The following is a 16,766-nucleotide window of genomic DNA, read 5'->3' as shown; positions in this document are numbered from 1 at the left end:
CAGAATCTGCTCAAACGCACTGTTAACATGCTGTTAACATCACCTTTAAATATGCTGTTAACATCACCTTTAAACACGCTGTTAACATCACCTTTAAACACGCTGTTAACCAATTAAAACAGAGTTTAGAGGAGAGCTGGGGTGAATAAAGAACCTAAATAAATGGACCGATTAGGTTATTTGAGAGCTGAGCTGAATGAAGAGCTGATGTGAATAAAGAGCTGAGGTGAATAAAGAGCTGAGGTGAATGAAGAGCTGAGGTGAATGAAGAGCTGAGGTGAATAAAGAGCTGAGGTGAATAAAGAGCTGAGGTGAATGAAGAGCTGAGTGAATGAAGAGCTGAGGTGAATGAAGAGCTGAGTGAATGAAGAGCTGAGGTGAATAAAGAGCTGAGGTGAATGAAGAGCTGAGGTGAATAAAGAGCTGAGGTGAATGAAGAGCTGAGTGAATGAAGAGCTGAGTGAATGAACAGCTGAGGTGAATAAAGAGCTGAGCTGAATGAAGAGCAGAGGTGAATAAAGAGCTGAGGTGAATGAAGAGCTGAGTGAATGAAGAGCTGAGGTGAATGAAGAGCTGAGTGAATGAAGAGCTGAGGTGAATGAAGAGCTGAGTGAATGAAGAGCTGAGGTGAATGAAGAGCTGAGGTGAATAAAGAGCTGAGGTGAATGAAGAGCTGAGTGAATGAAGAGCTGAGGTGAATGAAGAGCTGAGTGAATGAAGAGCTGAGGTTAATGAAGAGCTGAGTGAATGAAGAGCTGAGGTGAATGAAGAGCTGAGGTGAATAAAGAGCTGAGCTGAATGAAGAGCTGAGGTGAATGAAGAGCTGAGGTGAATGAAGAGCTGAGTGAATGAAGAGCTGAGGTGAATGAAGAGCTGAGTGAATGAAGAGCTGAGGTGAATAAGGAGCTGAGTGAATGAAGAGCTGAGGTGAATGAAGAGCTGAGGTGAATGAAGAGCTGAGTGAATGAAGAGCTGAGGTGAATGAAGAGCTGAGTGAATGAAGAGCTGAGGTGAATGAAGAGCTGAGTGAATGAAGAGCTGAGGTGAATGAAGAGCTGAGGTGAATGAAGAGCTGAGGTGAATGAAGAGCTGAGTGAATGAAGAGCTGAGGTGAATGAAAAGCTGAGTGAATGAAGAGCTGAGGTGAATGAAGAGCTGAGGTGAATGAAAAGCTGAAGTGAATGAAGAGCTGAGGTGAATGAAGAGCTGAGTGAATGAAGAGCTGAGGTGAATGAAGAGCTGAGTGAATGAAGAGCTGAGGTGAATGAAGAGCTGAGGTGAATGAAGAGCTGAGTGAATGAAGAGCTGAGGTGAATGAAGAGCTGAGGTGAATGAAAAGCTGAAGTGAATGAAGAGCTAAGGTGAATGAAGAGCTGAGTGAATGAAGAGCTGAGGTGAATGAAGAGCTGAGGTGAATAAAGAGCTAAAGTAAAAGAAAGCTGAAGTGAATGAAGAGCTGAGGTGAATAAAGAGCTGAGGTGAATGAAGAGCTGAAGTGAATGAAGAGCTGAGTGAATGAAGAGCTGAGGTGAATGAAGAGCTGAGTGAATGAAGAGCTGAGGTGAATGAAGAGTTGAGGTGAATAAAGAACCAAAGTGAATGAAGAGACAAGGTGAATGGAGAGCCAAAACGAACGAACAGCTGAGGTAAACAGAGTTAAGGCAGATGAAGAGCCAAAGTGAATTGAGAGCTGGGCTGAATGAAGAATCGAGGGAAAAGGAGAGCTGGGGAGAAAGTGGATAAAAAATGAACCAATGTGAATGAAGAGTCGGGAATGAAGATCCGAGGTGAATTAAGAGCCAAGGTGAAACAGGCAAAGTAAATGAAGAGTTGAGGTAAATAGAGAGGCAAAGTGAATTAAGAGTCAAAGTGAATTGAGAGTAAAAGTGAATGGAGATCCGAGGTGAATGAAGAGCCCAGGTGAATGGAGATCCGAGGTGAATGTGCAATTGAGCTGAATGGAGAACTAAGATGAATGAGTAACCAAACTGAATGAAGAACTGAGGTAAACGGAGAGCCAAGGTGAATGAAGAGCCAAGATGAACGCAGGGGCAAGACAAATGAAGCAGCAAGCAGAGTGGAAAAAGAGATGAATGAAGAACTGAGCTCAACAAAGAGCTGAAGTAAAGAACAAAGGTGAAGGAAAAAAAGCTAAGGTGAATGGAGAACCAAGCTAAACAGAGAGTAAAGTGTAATGAAGAGTCAAGCTGAATGTAGAACTGAACTGAATAAAGAGCCAAGGTGAATGAAGACCAACATAAATGAACAGCTGAAATGAATCAAGAGCCGAGACAAATCAAGCACTGAGCTAAAAGGACAACCAAGATAAATGAAGAGCCGGGCTGAAAAGAGAGCTAGACTAAATAAAGATTAATGCTAAATGGAGAACTGAGCTGAACAAAGAAGAGCAAAGAAGAATAAAGTAACAAACTAAATGAAAAGCTGAACTGAATATAGAGAGGGAGTGAATAGCTAGCCTGAATGGAGAGACAAGCTTAATGGGGAATAGAGATGAATAGAGCAGAGGCTGAAAAAAAGAGTTAGATACCAGAGAACCAGACTAATTTAAGATCCTAGCTGAATGAAAGAACAAGCAGAATGAAGAGTCTAAGAGACTAAAGGGATAACTGAGATGAATGAAGAACTGAGCTTAAAGAAGAGTGCTGCTGAATGGAGAACCAAGCTTTATGAAGAAATAAGCTGAACAGAGAATCAGTCAAAATAAAGAATAAAGCTGAATGAAGAGCTGGGCTGAATGGAGAACCAGGTTAAATTGAGAATGGAACTAAATTGACAGTCAAGCTGATCTGAAAAAAGACCTGCATTCACAATTCACGTTGACTGAGAAACGAAGAGCTGAGCTGTATGAAGTACCGATCTGAATGAAGAATGAGCTGAATGGACAGCTGAGGCTGAGTGGAGAGTCAACGTAAAGGAAAAGCCAACCTATATGAAGAGTCAAGGAGAACTGGGAGCTCTAAAAAAAAAGGGGTTCTTTCACTTTTATGCTGCTAATAGTCTCTGGTTTCTGAAACAAATCTAAAAAACATCAAACAAATATGTAATTTTGCTCTAGGAGAAAATAATAATGTTTAAAGAATCATTAAACCAAAGAAAAGTTATCCATGGTTTAGAGACAAGTGGTAAACTGCTAGCGACACGTCAAATTGTGATTTTCTCAACTTTTTGCAAATGATTGCAAGTGATTCTCCAGTCAATTCCTCAGACTAGTCACAGATACGTTCCTCAGACAGCATCCCAGGACTCGGCTCTGAACTCTGAACTCTGTTTTTTATTCCCAAAAGAAATTCGGAACATGCATAGTTTACATGATGATCTGATTCTAATATCCATAGTGGATGCATTGCTAAACAACCATATCAAATTCTGATAAAGTGACCAATGAGTGGAAACAAAAAGTAGGCACTGCTAATAAGGTAAATGGTGTATATATGTGTGTGTGTGTGTGTGTGTGTGTGTGTGTGAAGAGCTGGGGTGAATGAATAGCTGAGGTGAATTAAAAGCCAAAGTAATTGAAGAGCAGAGGTGAGTAGAAAGCTGAGGTGAATGGAGAGCCAGGATGATTAAAGAGCCAAAGTGACTGAAGAGCCAAGGTGAATAGAGAGCTGGGCTGAATGAAGAGCCATGGTGAATGAGTAGATGAAGTGAATGGAAAGCTGAGGTGAGGGAAAGCTGAGGTGAATGAAGAGCCGAGATGAATAGAGAGCTGAGGTGGATGGAGAGCTGGAGTGAATGAAGAGCTGAGGTGAATGAAGAGCTGAGATAATTAGAGCGCTGAGGTAAAAGGAGATCTGTGCTGAATGAAGAGCCGAGATGAATAGAGAGCTGAGGTGGATGGAGAGCTGGAGTGAATGAAGAGCTGAGGTGAATGAAGAGCTGAGATAATTAGAGCGCTGAGGTAAAAGGAGATCTGTGCTGAATGAAGAGCCGAGATGAATAGAGAGCTGAGGTGGATGGAGAGCTGGAGTGAATGAAGAGCTGAGGTCAAGGGAGAGCTGGGGTGAATATAGAGCCAAAGTTAATGAAGAGCCGAGGTTAATAAAGAGCCGAGGTAAATGAAGAGCCAAATTGAATGAGGAGCCAAGGTGAATGAAGAGCCAAGGTGAATAGAAAACCGAGGTGGATAAAGAGCAAAAGTGACTGAAGAGCCAAATTGCATGAAGATCCAAGGTGAATGAAGAGCCAAGGTGAATGGAGAGTTGATGTGAATGGACAGCAGGGGTGAATGAAGAGCCAAAATGAATAAAGAGCCTGGGTGAATGAAGAGCCAAAGTGAATGGAAAGCTAAAGTGAATAAGGAGCCAAGGTAAATAGATTGCTGAGGTGAATAGAGAGGGTAAATGAAGAGCTGGAGTAAATGAAGAGTCGAGGTAAATGAAGATTGGAGCTGAATAAAGAGCTGGGACAAATGAAGAACTGGGGTAAATGAAGAGCTGGGGTGAATGAAGAGTCGAGGTAAATGAAGAACTGGAGTAAATGAAGAGCTGGGGTGAATGAAGATTTGAGGTAAATGAAGATTGGAGGTGAATAAAGATCTGGGGTAAATGAAGAGCTGGGATAAATTAAGAGTTGAGGTAAATGAAGATTGGAGCTGAATAAAGAACTGGGGTAAATGAAGAACTGGGGTAAATGATGAACTGGGGTAAATGAAGAGCTGGGGTGAATGAAGAGTTGAGGTAAATGAAGATTGGAGCTGAATAAAGAGCTGGGGTGAATGAAGAGCCAGGGTAATCGAAGAGCCGAGGCGAATGGAGAATGATTTGTGATGCTCCAGGAAATTCCTCAGACTAGTCGCAAATACGTGCCTCAGACAGCATCCCGGGACTCCAGTCTGAACTTTTTGAGTTTTTTATTCCCAACAGGACTGCAAAAATGTGGAGCATGCATAGTTTACTTGATGATCTGATTCTAATATTCAAAGTGGATGCACCAAATAAAGTGACCAGCGAGTGGAAACAGAAGGTAATAAGGTTCTAATAAGGTAAACGGTGAGTGTGAGTGTATTTGTGTGTAGACTGATGTAATACGACAGCCTGTATTATTCATTCTGATCCGTGGAAAAGTCTTAAATGGTCCTCAGCCTCCAGAGGGGCTGCGGCTGCTGGTCTGAGTGCTGTAAATGTGTTGCAGTGAGAGATGAGTCATAGGAGCTTTCGCTTATGACCCTGCTGAAGCTGTAGCGAGGTGTGGTCTGATGTTCTGAAGGGTGCCCTGGGAATGGCACTGGACACAATACTGCATCCAGACATCCTGGAATAGATGGAACATGCAGAACAACACAGTTCTAAACCTTAAAATCAGTGTTTCCAATAAAGTACCACCAAAAATCAGGACATATAAAGTTCAAAAACTCACCAGTCAGGTGGCCTTTCATTGTGAATTAGTTTCACATTGAAGAACAGCCTTTAAAAAGGCTATTTTATTTAGATGCGACACGATATCTGTCTCATTTGCGGTCGCAATTCCATGATAGTTCGGTAACTTCTGAAATAATCAAGCATGAGCTCAGTTTTATGACTAAGCAACTTCAGCACAGCCCTGAGAAGGGGTTACACAGCCATGGCCCCGCCCCCCCTTAGTGAAAATCATGAATCTGATTAGTTAGATTGCCCTATGACTTTGCTAACAGACTCAATACCACACCCTTCTCAAAATCAGCAGAAGGGGCACACAGACACAAGGGGCAGAAGTTATTTTAAAAAGCAGTTTTGATTGCTTAGAACAGCTGTCAGTCAGATAAGAGTCCTGAGTCCCGAAGCATTTTTTAAAATTATTAATTTATTTCATTTATAAAATACATGCTTATAGTTTACAATAACTATAATATATTTTTTCCTGATAAAAATATGATGTAATTATTTACATGCAGTTTTAGTCACCCTTCTCTGAAGGGTAAGAAGGGCCTCACTGCACACCACTGGTGTTAAGTGTTAAGCTTCTCACAACAGTTAAAAGCTCCTGTTTAGGAGTTTCTGTGCCAAGAATACCAAGTGATAAAGTGTTTTAGTGCCAGTATTTTGTCCCATTTTCTCTGCAAACATGTATTAGGATTAAGGGTATGAAAATAAATTTGACCCTCACAGATATATTTTGTTTTTGCATTTTTGTCATACTTACATTTTGTTCAGATTACCAAACAAACTTTTATATCAAACAAGTATAACCTGTATAAATATAAAAAAAGCACTTTTTAAATGATGATTTAATTTATTAAGAGAGAAAAGAAACTACAGGCCTGGCTACTACCAGACCTATAGAATCAAGAAATCACTTAAATAGAACCTGTCTGACAACATGAAGCAGATAAAAGATCTCAAAAAACAACATATTATGCCCCGATCTAAAAAAAAAAATCAAAAACAGGTGAGAAAAACAAAGTCATTGATTTGATCATCTATCAGTCTGGAAAAGGTTATAAAGTCATTTCTAAAGCTTTGGTACTCCAGAAAACCACAGTAATTCACTATTATTATTCACTAATGGAGAAAAAACATGGAACACTGGTGAACCTTCCCAGGAGTGACCGGCCGACAGACTGAAATTACTCCAAAAGGGCATGAAGAACTCATCCAGGAGATCCCAAAAGAACCCAGAACAACATTTAAAGAACTGCAGGATCTCAATCGCCTCAGTTAAGATCAGTGTTAATGATTCAGTAATAAGAAAGAGACTGGGTGAAAATGGTCTCCATGAGAGAATTCCAAGGAAAGAAAAAACTCATTGTCAGTTATCAGTAAAGCTTGAATGCAGTTGTTGCCACCAAGGGTGGCACAATTATGTTATTAGATTTAGGGTCAAACACTTTTTCACACAGGGCTAGATTGGTTTGGATATATATTTTTTTCTTTAATAAATAAAATAATCACTATCTTTGTCTGATATTAAAGTTTGTTTGACAATCAGAACAAAATCAGTATAAAAACAAAAGCTTCAAAGAATCTTTGTAATGCAGTGTGCAGCACGTGGTTTTGTATTGTCTTTTTAAAAATTGCATGGACGTTCTTTAAAAAGATGTGACCTTGAATGCATCATGTGTTCCTCTAAGATCTTAGTGTACTTTTCTACATTAATGCTACATCACAGGAGTGTACTGACCCAGTCCCCAGACCATGACAGAACCTGGCTTTTAAACTTGTTGCTGAGAACAGTCTGGATAATCCTTTTAATCCATTTATATTATAAAAGAGCTAAAATATTGATTCATCCAACCACAATACACTGTTTCCACTGTGTGATGGTTCATTATCCCTGATTCCTCCAGTAGAGTCCAGTGGAGAAGTGGGTGGAGCGTCTGGACACGGTGAACATTATGTATAAAGCTTGTGTTGTGTACAGTAAAGTTAAAAGTAAGTGGTATTAGTGAATAAAGTAACTCTGTATTGTAGTAGAGAAGTAGGCGGAGCTTCTGGTCATGGTGAACATAAGGCTTGTGTTGTGTACAGTAAATTTGTGAGTGTTATTAGTGAATATAGTAACTCTGTATTGTAGAGATTGTTGGTGATAAAGCTGTAGAGTAAAGTAATCTCTTCTATCAGCTGTTGTTGAACGATGGTTCTTGATGGTTCTTTAGTGCGTCTAAGGAATTCGAGACCCTTTACACACTGAAATTCGTCCTCATTCTTTAAAAAAATTATGATATTATGGGATGTAGAGGGAAAAAAAGCCTCTTTTTTCCAAAGTAGTGATCAACTACACATTGATTTTACTAAACACACCTGAAATATGGCCCATTTTAGCCAAAGTCAAGGCAGAGGTCAACAGTCGAATCCCCATTGCAGGTGAAAAGGACAACGCTCAATTATGAGTTATTCTGAGTTGGGCGAGGAAAACTGGGATACTGCCTCAGTTTAAACCCATCATGGGTTGTTGATCACGGAGCCCGCATCATTTCCTTCGTCCTTCCCAGGGGCGGTAGCTGAGCGGTTCATGTTCAATGGCTTGTAATGGCTTTGTTGAGGACATTTATATTCCACTTAGTTTCAGTGAAAGAGAACAACAGCAGCTAGCGCCAAAACTGCTCTGACCCACTAAGTTGTGGCCTCCATAAAACCTGTGAAGGTGTAAGTAGATCCATCAGTGAATATTCAGCAACTGTGACTCCAGATTTCTGATATAATATGGTTTTGACTTAATTCTTTAAAAACTATTTTCTTATAGATATTAATGTACAAATTAAGCTACACATGTTGTTGTGTATTATTCTTAAGTCATGGTAATACACCAGCAATACCTGAATAACCACATGGGGTACCACCTCAACCTCTCGGCAAAAACTCTGGAAACGCTTTAAAACACAGTAGCAACCACCTTGCACCCTCATAAGGTGAGACCAAACTAGCAATCACTGAGCAACACTTTAGCAACAACTTGGGATAACATATCAACCACCTTCGACATTAAAGCAAACACTCAGCAATACAATACAATACAATGCAATACCATGTGAACCACCTTCAGTTTTAAAGCAAACATTCAGCAATACCATGTGAACCATCTTTGATATTAAAGCAAACACAGCAATACAATATCAACCACCTTTGATATTAAAGCAAACACTCAGCAATGCCATATCAACCACATTTCGATATTAATGCAAACACACAGCAATACCATATTAACCATTTTCTATATTAAAGCAAAGACACAACTATATCATATTAGCCACCTTCAAAAATAAAGCAAACACACAACAATACCATATTAACCATGTTCAATATTAAAAGCAAACACTATGTGAACCACCTTCGATATTAAAGCAAGCACACAGCAATAACATATCAACCACCTTTGATATTGAAGCAAGCACTCAGCAATATCATATCAACCACATTCGATATTAAAGCAAGACAATGCAATACCGTTTCAACCACCTTCAATATTAAGGTAAACAATCAACAATACCATATCAACCACCATATCTCCTAATGACTTTATAGAAACAGCTTGGCAGCTCTATAGCAATACTGTAGCAACCACATAGAAAATCCATAGCATATAGTAACAGCCTTACACCATAGCAACCACCTTACACCATCACAGGACCAATCTTGCAACCACTGAGCAACACTTTCATTGCTATGTAGTAACAGCCTGGCAAATTCATAGCTACACCGTAGCAACCATGTAGCTGTGAACTAGCAAAAAGTCTCCTTAATGATTATATAGCAACAACCTGGCAACTCTATAGCAACACCATAGCAATCACTGGCACAGCACCAATCTAGCAACCACTGAGCAATACTTTGGCAACACTTTAATAGCTATATAGTAACAGCCTGGCAACACCATAGCAACCATGTGGCAAAACCATAGCAGTGACCTAGCAAAAAGTCTCCTTAATGTCTGTATAGTAACACCTGGTTACTAGCAACCACATAGCAAAACCACATCAGTGAAAATATAAAGAAATAACCTGGCAACACCATAGCAACCACCATCACATCAGCACCAATCTGGCAACCAACAAACTACACTTTAACAACACTTTAATAATCTATATAGTAACAGCCTGGCTACTCCCTGCAAGTGAGAACCACTCAAATTCTTTAACCATTTAATTTATTTATATTAAACCTTCAAATAAATGTTTTATATGATTGTGAGATTGGTGTTTATGAGTGTGTGTATCTGTAGAAGAGCCAATCCCTTTATTGACTATTTAGTAACAGTATGGTAACTAGCAACCACATGATAAAACCATATCAGTGAAAATATAAAGCAATGATCTAGCAACTCCATAGCAACACCATAGCAACCACATCATAGCACCAATCTAGCAACCACTAAGCAATACTATAGCGACACTTTAGTAACTGTCTGGCAACACCATAGCAACAGAATAGCTACTGTGTAGCAAAACCATAGCAGTGACCTAGCAAAAAGTCTCCTTAATTACTGTATAGCAAAAGCCTGGCTACTCTATAGCAACACCATAGCAACCATGTAGCAAAACCATAGCAGTGACCTAGCAAAAAGTCATTTTAATGACTGTAAAGTTATAGCCTGGAAACTCAATAGCAACACTATAGCAACCAGGTAGCAAAACCATAGCAGTGACCTAGCAAAAAGTCACCTAAATGACTGTATAGTAACAGCCTGGACACTCAATAGCAACACCATAGCAACACCATAGCAACCACCACACACCATCCCCACATCAATCTAGTAACTACTGAGCAACACTTTAGCAACACTTTAATGACTATATAGTAACAGCCTGGCAACACCATAGCAACCATGTAGCAAAACTATAGCAGTGACCTAGCAAAAAGTCCCCTTAATGTCTGTATAGTAACAGCCTGGAAACTCAATAGCAACACCATAGCAACCACCACACACCATCCCCGCATCAATCTAGTAACCACTGAGCAACACTTTAGCAACACTTTAATAGCTTTAATAACACCATAGCAACCATGTAGCAAAACCATAGCAGTGAAAATATAAAGTAATATCCTGGCAACACCATAGCAACCACCATCACAGTGCATCATCAGCACCAATCTAGCAACCAACAAACTAAACTTTAACAACACTTTAATAATCTATATACTAACAGCCTGACAACTCCCTGGAAGTGAGATCCACTTAAACGTTTTATCCATTTGAATTACTTATATTAAACCTTCAGATAAATGTTCTATAAAATTGTGAGATTGATGATTATGAGTGTGTGTATCTGTAGAAGAGCCAATCCCATCATTTGACATGGCCGAAGCGAGCGCTAACGCTAGCGTAATGTGCGTAAATGTGTTCAGGATGTGGTCCTGAGTAATGTGGGTGGGCTGGTGGAGGGCTGTGGCATGGCTAGCGGGCCCCCCCTTCCTGAGTAATGCAATCCACCGCCCTAATTCGATTCGCCGCTCCCTTGTCTCCATGCTCTGCCATTATAGTAGCTGGAGACTGGAGTCTCTGCCCGGGGTCACGGCACTAAGGAAGGGAGGGGTCGAGCGCGAGAGAGAGAGAGACAGAAAGAGAGAGAGAGAGACAGAGAGACAGAGAAAGAGAGACAGGTGAACAGGTGATGTTTTTTTTTTTTTGTGTGTCAGACTGGGTGTCGTCTATATGTGTTTATCACCCTTCTCCCAGTTCTGTCTTCCTTCACGTAATCCAAGCCAAAGGTCAAACCATCTCTCTTGCCTCGGAAAGCTTTAATTGCATGGAGGCTAGCACCCCCCCCCAACCCCCCACCCCCTCCGAAGGGTCTGTTGCCGGATATAGAGGTGAAATTGTGTTGGAGAAGGGAAGAGAAAGCAGCATCTGGAAGCACTGAGAGGAGGGAAGTGTGCTCGCTTGATCTCCTCCCTCACTGATGACCTTGAATCAGATGCTAATTAAGAGGGAGAAGTGGTTTTGTTTGATGTAGCAGGTTGGGAATGATTAAGCATGTTGTCCGTGTGGTCTGAGATACAGAGACGAAAAGAAGGAAAGAAAATGATGCATCAAGAAGGAGTTGTTGGAAATCGAGTGGTATTTTATAAGTTCTGGCAGAGATAGACCCAAAAAAAACATTGCTGTATGTGGGTGAGCATTATCCTGCTGAAAAACGCCAGTACTATATCAATCACGTTCGATACTAAAGCTAACACTCAGCAATACCATGTCAACCCCCTTCGATATTAAAGCAAATGCACAGAAATACTATATCAACCACCTTCAATATTAAAGCAAACACTCACAGCAATACCATATCAACCACTTTTAAGATTAAAGCAAACACTCAGCAATACCATATCAACCTCCTTCAATATTAAAGCAAACACTCACAGCAATACAATATCAACCACTTTCAAGATTAAAGCAAACACTCAGCAATACCATATCAACCTCCTTCAATATTAAAGCAAACACACAGCAATACCATATCAACCACCTTCGATATTAAAGCAAACACTCACAGTAAGACAATAGCAACCACTTTCAAGATTAAAGCAAGCACTCTGCAATACCATATCAACCTCTTTTAATAATAAAGCAAACACACAGCAATACCATATCAACCACCTTCGATATTAAAGCAAACACTCAGCAATACCATATCAACCTCCTTCGATATTAAAGGCAACACACAGCAATACAATATCAACCTCCTTCGATATTAAAGCAAACACAAAGCAATACCATATATACAGCTACCTACTGTAGCAACGGCATGTTAACCTCCTACGATATGAGAGAAATACCTTAAAAATCACTTAGCAATACCACAGCCACAACCTAAGATTCCACAGCCACCATTTAAGATTCCATAGCAACCACATTACAGCATTAAAAACAAACTTGACTATATAGTAACAGCCTGGCAACTCCATAGCAACACCGCAGCAACCACAAAGCAAAACCATAGCAGTGACCTAGCAAAAAGTCTCTTTAATGATTATATAGTAACAGCCTGGCAACTCCATAGCAACACCATAGCAACCGCCATGCACCATCACAGCACCAATGTAGTGACCACTGAGCAACACTTTAGCAGCACCTTAATGATTAAAAATGCCAGTTTAATGGAGAACAAAATGTGGCTCTACTAAGTATTGATATGAAGGGATAAATATTTTTGAACATCACACTTTTCTGATTTTTATTTGACTAAAATTTTGAAAACCATGTATCATTTTCACCCCACTTCACAATTATGTGCAATTATGTACTTTGTGTTTAAGATTAAGTGGTTGTTAGGTGACAAACTGTGGAAAAGTTCAAGGGGTATGAATACTTTTGCAAGCCCTTGTATCAGGCTACCCTACACAAAGAAACGTAGCTGTAGTCATTCTAGTATGATAATTATATAAAAATAATAATACATACAGAGAAACAGATAAAGGACTGCATTTTATAGTATACAGGTCTGTAAAAAAATTATGAGTTTCTTTGATTTTACCAAAAAAAAAAAAAAAAGGAATATAATCAAGAGGAAGATGGATGATCACAAGCCATCAAACCACCAAACTGAACTGCTTGAATTTTTTGCAGCAGGAGTAAAGCAGCATAAAGTTATCCAAAAGCAGTGTGTAAGACTGGTGGAGGAGAACATGATGCCAAGATGCATGAAAAAAAAAACTGTGATTAGAAACCACCAGGGTTATTCCACCAAATATTCATTTCTGAACTCTTAAATCTTTATGAATATGAACTTGTTTTCTTTGCATTATTTGAGGTCTGAAAGCTCTGCATCTTTTTGTTATTTTAGCCATTTCTCATTTTCTACAAATAAATGCTCTAAAAATGACAATATTTTTATTTGGAATTTGGGAGAAATTTATAGAATCTGTAGTTTATAGAATAAAACAAGAATGTTAATTTTACTCAAACATAAACCTATAAATAGCAAAATCAGAGAAACTGATTCAGAAACTGAAGTGGTTTCTTAATAGCTAATAGCTAATTCCTAATAGCTGTATACTGTATATACTGTATGCATCTCCATCTGTCCTGCTACATCCTTTCCTCCATCCTTTCCTCCGGCTGTAGGAGCTGGAAGGAGAGCATGTTAGCAGGGTAATGACATCAGCAGCACCACTCATTCACTTCCAGGCCTGGAAGAAAGTGTGCAGACAGCGAGGCAGGCGGGTGGTGAGGGAGTGGGAAGAGAGCGTAGCATTGGTGCCACCCTCCACCCCCTGACTCTCTGACTCCATCACACACACCACACACACTCGTGCTCTCTGTGTGGCCGAGGCCACTCCACTCTCTGCCTGTGCTGCTCGTCCACACCGCCGGGCTCTCGCCGACCTCCGGCCGGAGCTGAGCTGGAGGCTGCAGGTAAGAGCCTGGATCTGAATTAGGATTTATGATTAACCCTTTGAACTCTAGGCTGTTTTGGTGTGTTTTTCTTTTTCAGGTCTTATAACACAGTAATTATATCAGACAGACACATGCCCTGATCTCTTTTACTCCAGAAGACATACGGCTGCTCAAAAATATAATCATTTAAAATGTAAAAGGAAGCATAATTGTTATATTTTCCTGGAACTGATCATGTTTTACTCAAAATTTTACCAAGCGCCTGTTTTTTTTTTTTTTTTTACTTATTTTTGAATGTATAGACTTTAAATATATTCACACCTAAGATATCTTTTCAAACATTGGTTAGACTAGAGTGTTTATGAGTTGAAAACATAAGAATATTGATGATTTGAGTTCATTACATGGTTTATTAATTATTACTTTGATAAAATACATGGAGAAACAGCATCAGGCGGAGTTATTTTTCTTGATAATCAATAATCACATGTAGATACTAAAAACCTGACACTCAGAGCAGCCTATACCTTTCAGTATTTTTGAGGATCAGGACACACAAAGAAAACATATATATACAAAAATGTCAACTTTTTTTAGTCTAAATAAATAAAAATGTTTAGTGCAAAATAACTACTTAAAATAAAAATATGCAAGTAAAATAAAAACTACATAAAGTAGTGCGCACACCATACCTAGCTTTAGTTTGAGTAAAGCAGGTAGTTTCACACTTTTTCTGTGGACACTTTTGAGTCTTTATTTACTGATATTATTTGGTTTGAAACATCATATACATATGTTTGAAGCACTAAAGGTAAATAATATTGGTTGGGGAAGGAGATTTTTCACTTTTTTAGGTGTTTTTCTCAATGGGTTAGATTTATCTTTACCGCACTGGGATGTGATCAATATTGTTAGAAAGAGTAAGTTCCGCTCTTTCTAACCATATATGGATTATGTTTATGTGTGAAGGGATTCCTGAGTAATTAAGCTGAGAACACAAGGTGCGATTTTGGACGTAAAATCCGTCTGTAGGGTTTTAAGGGTTAAATGTTGGGTGTTACCCTACGCTGCTCTCAGTGTGTTTATTTGTTTGGTGCTTAAGCTGTTTTGGCGATACATTTCACACTAAATCAGTGTTATGATGTTTTGATAAGGAAACTATTTAACTGTCTAACTTAAAGCCCCATTAGGTAGGATTTCCTTGATTTTTGATCTTTTTTGAAACTCTTGAAACTCACTGCAGCGCTGCATTGAGGTGTAATAGGAGGAATAGCGGTGCTCTCGTGTCTGTGCCCGAGCTCCTCTGAGCTCAAACCAGACTCTGTAAGTTTTCCGAGGCGGCCGCGACCAACTCTCGCGAGAACTGCGACCTGCTTTCCGACCTTTAGTTCTAACAGTTCTACAAGGACTACTGGTTCATTCTTTACAAACTAACATACAGACACTCTGGCAGAAGCTGGAAAGAGACCGAATATGTCTGTGAAAGCCAGAAAACGAGAAAGAGAAACTAATCCGCCTGAAACATTTATTACACTTTGCAACTGTAGGGGGAGCCCACGAGCACAAAATCTCAATCCTTCCTAGTGGAGCTTTAAATTGCAATAGAGATTATTGAAGTTAATTGATTGCGAATTATTTGCTGACTCAACCATTAATTACAGATATAATTTAGCTATATGTTTTGTTTGTATTGTAACATCCCTTGAACTTTTGTGCAAAGTGCTTGCTTTCCTTAGCTTGCTTGACGCTGTGTTCTGACCCTGGCTTTGTGATGTGCAAAACCCACGCAGAATTTTAGAAGTTAGAATCAAGTTGTGGATTTGATTCCCAGGTTTGAAAAATGGCCATTATTGTGGCCTTAAGCCAAATATGGCTCCCTATTTACTAGTTAGGGCACTATTGAGTATGTCAGCCATTTTTCTTTAAGTGTCCGATTTCTTAAGGGGGAATTCAAACGTGATTTTGAGGGCATTAAAAACTCCCATAATGCAGCATGATTTATAGTAGACATCACTGCTTACTAAGCGAGCTAAATGTGTCCCAAAATGCATTGCAGGTCTCGCTACAATTATTTTTTAACCAAAAAACTTTATTTACAAGTTTTCACTACACAACAAAAAGGTATCCGTTCTTCACATTGAGCAGTTACATAAAAAAAAAAAAGGCGCTTTATGACATGAATAAACATTTTTAAAAAATATCGCTAAAAAAGACATAAATTAACAAGGGCCAGTAGTAAGTACTGTGTTATCATTTAAATATAAAAGGGTTTATTCGAGGAAGTGAACACTTTCCAAAAAGGAAAATAAATTTACCTGCATTTTTTTTCCTTTACCAACTTTAAATATTTTGCATAAGATTTTACTTCATTCCTCCAGGGGAACATTTTAGGTTTACATTTAAAGAAACCGCATCTTTAGCTAAAATAATCAAAATATTAATAGCATATTTATTAGTACCGCAAACATTAAATATTCCAAATACGATTTCCTTTGAGGTGAAAGCAGGTAGCTGAATATTTTGGATTGGATCCACATCTGAAAGTTAAACCAAAATTCCTGAGCCATCAGGGTTGCCAGATTGTTACAGTGGGATCCAGATAAAACCAATTCACTGGGTAAAACGTGTTTCAAATCCGCCAAAATACTGAGAAAACCCAAAGCCAAACAGCTGATGTTTATTTTATCAATAATATTACAGGGTTTATTCCAACATGATCTTTAAAAAAAATATCTTAATAATTTTAAACATCACTAATTATGTTTAATTATGTCACAGCCAAAGTTTGTCTTTTGGGGGGCTAAATGTCAACCAATTGGAACCAAGTGCTTCTTGGTTATTGATTACAAGGTTGTGGGTTCAATACCCAGATCTACCAACCTGCCACTGTTGGACCTTAAAGCCAGAGCTCACCTGACTCTTAAAGGGAATGAGGACTGGCACACTGATTGGATTATTTCACTTTACACACAAAATTAACCACACCCATGATTAATTAAAAT

General features: G+C 39.1%; 1 protein-coding gene across 5 annotated transcripts in view; it reads left to right on the top strand.

The window, feature by feature from the left end:
* Nucleotides 1–16,766, top strand: part of rgs3a (regulator of G protein signaling 3a) — a 360,852-nt gene that overhangs the window by 136,942 nt on the left and 207,144 nt on the right. Inside the window, exon 1 of one of the 5 annotated variants that reach the window (XM_049465836.1) lies at nt 13,646–13,782. The exons of the other annotated variants lie outside the window; for them this stretch is intronic. The gene's annotated coding sequence lies outside the window, so the exon portion shown is untranslated. Of the gene's footprint in view, nt 1–13,645; nt 13,783–16,766 lie in introns of those variants that run through there. 5 annotated transcript variants of the gene reach the window in all.

The sequence above is a fragment of the Astyanax mexicanus genome, chromosome 1 (assembly GCF_023375975.1).
Source record: "Astyanax mexicanus isolate ESR-SI-001 chromosome 1, AstMex3_surface, whole genome shotgun sequence".
Classification (NCBI taxonomy): Eukaryota; Metazoa; Chordata; class Actinopteri; order Characiformes; family Acestrorhamphidae; genus Astyanax; species Astyanax mexicanus.
This window is presented reverse-complemented; position numbering and strand designations above follow the sequence as displayed.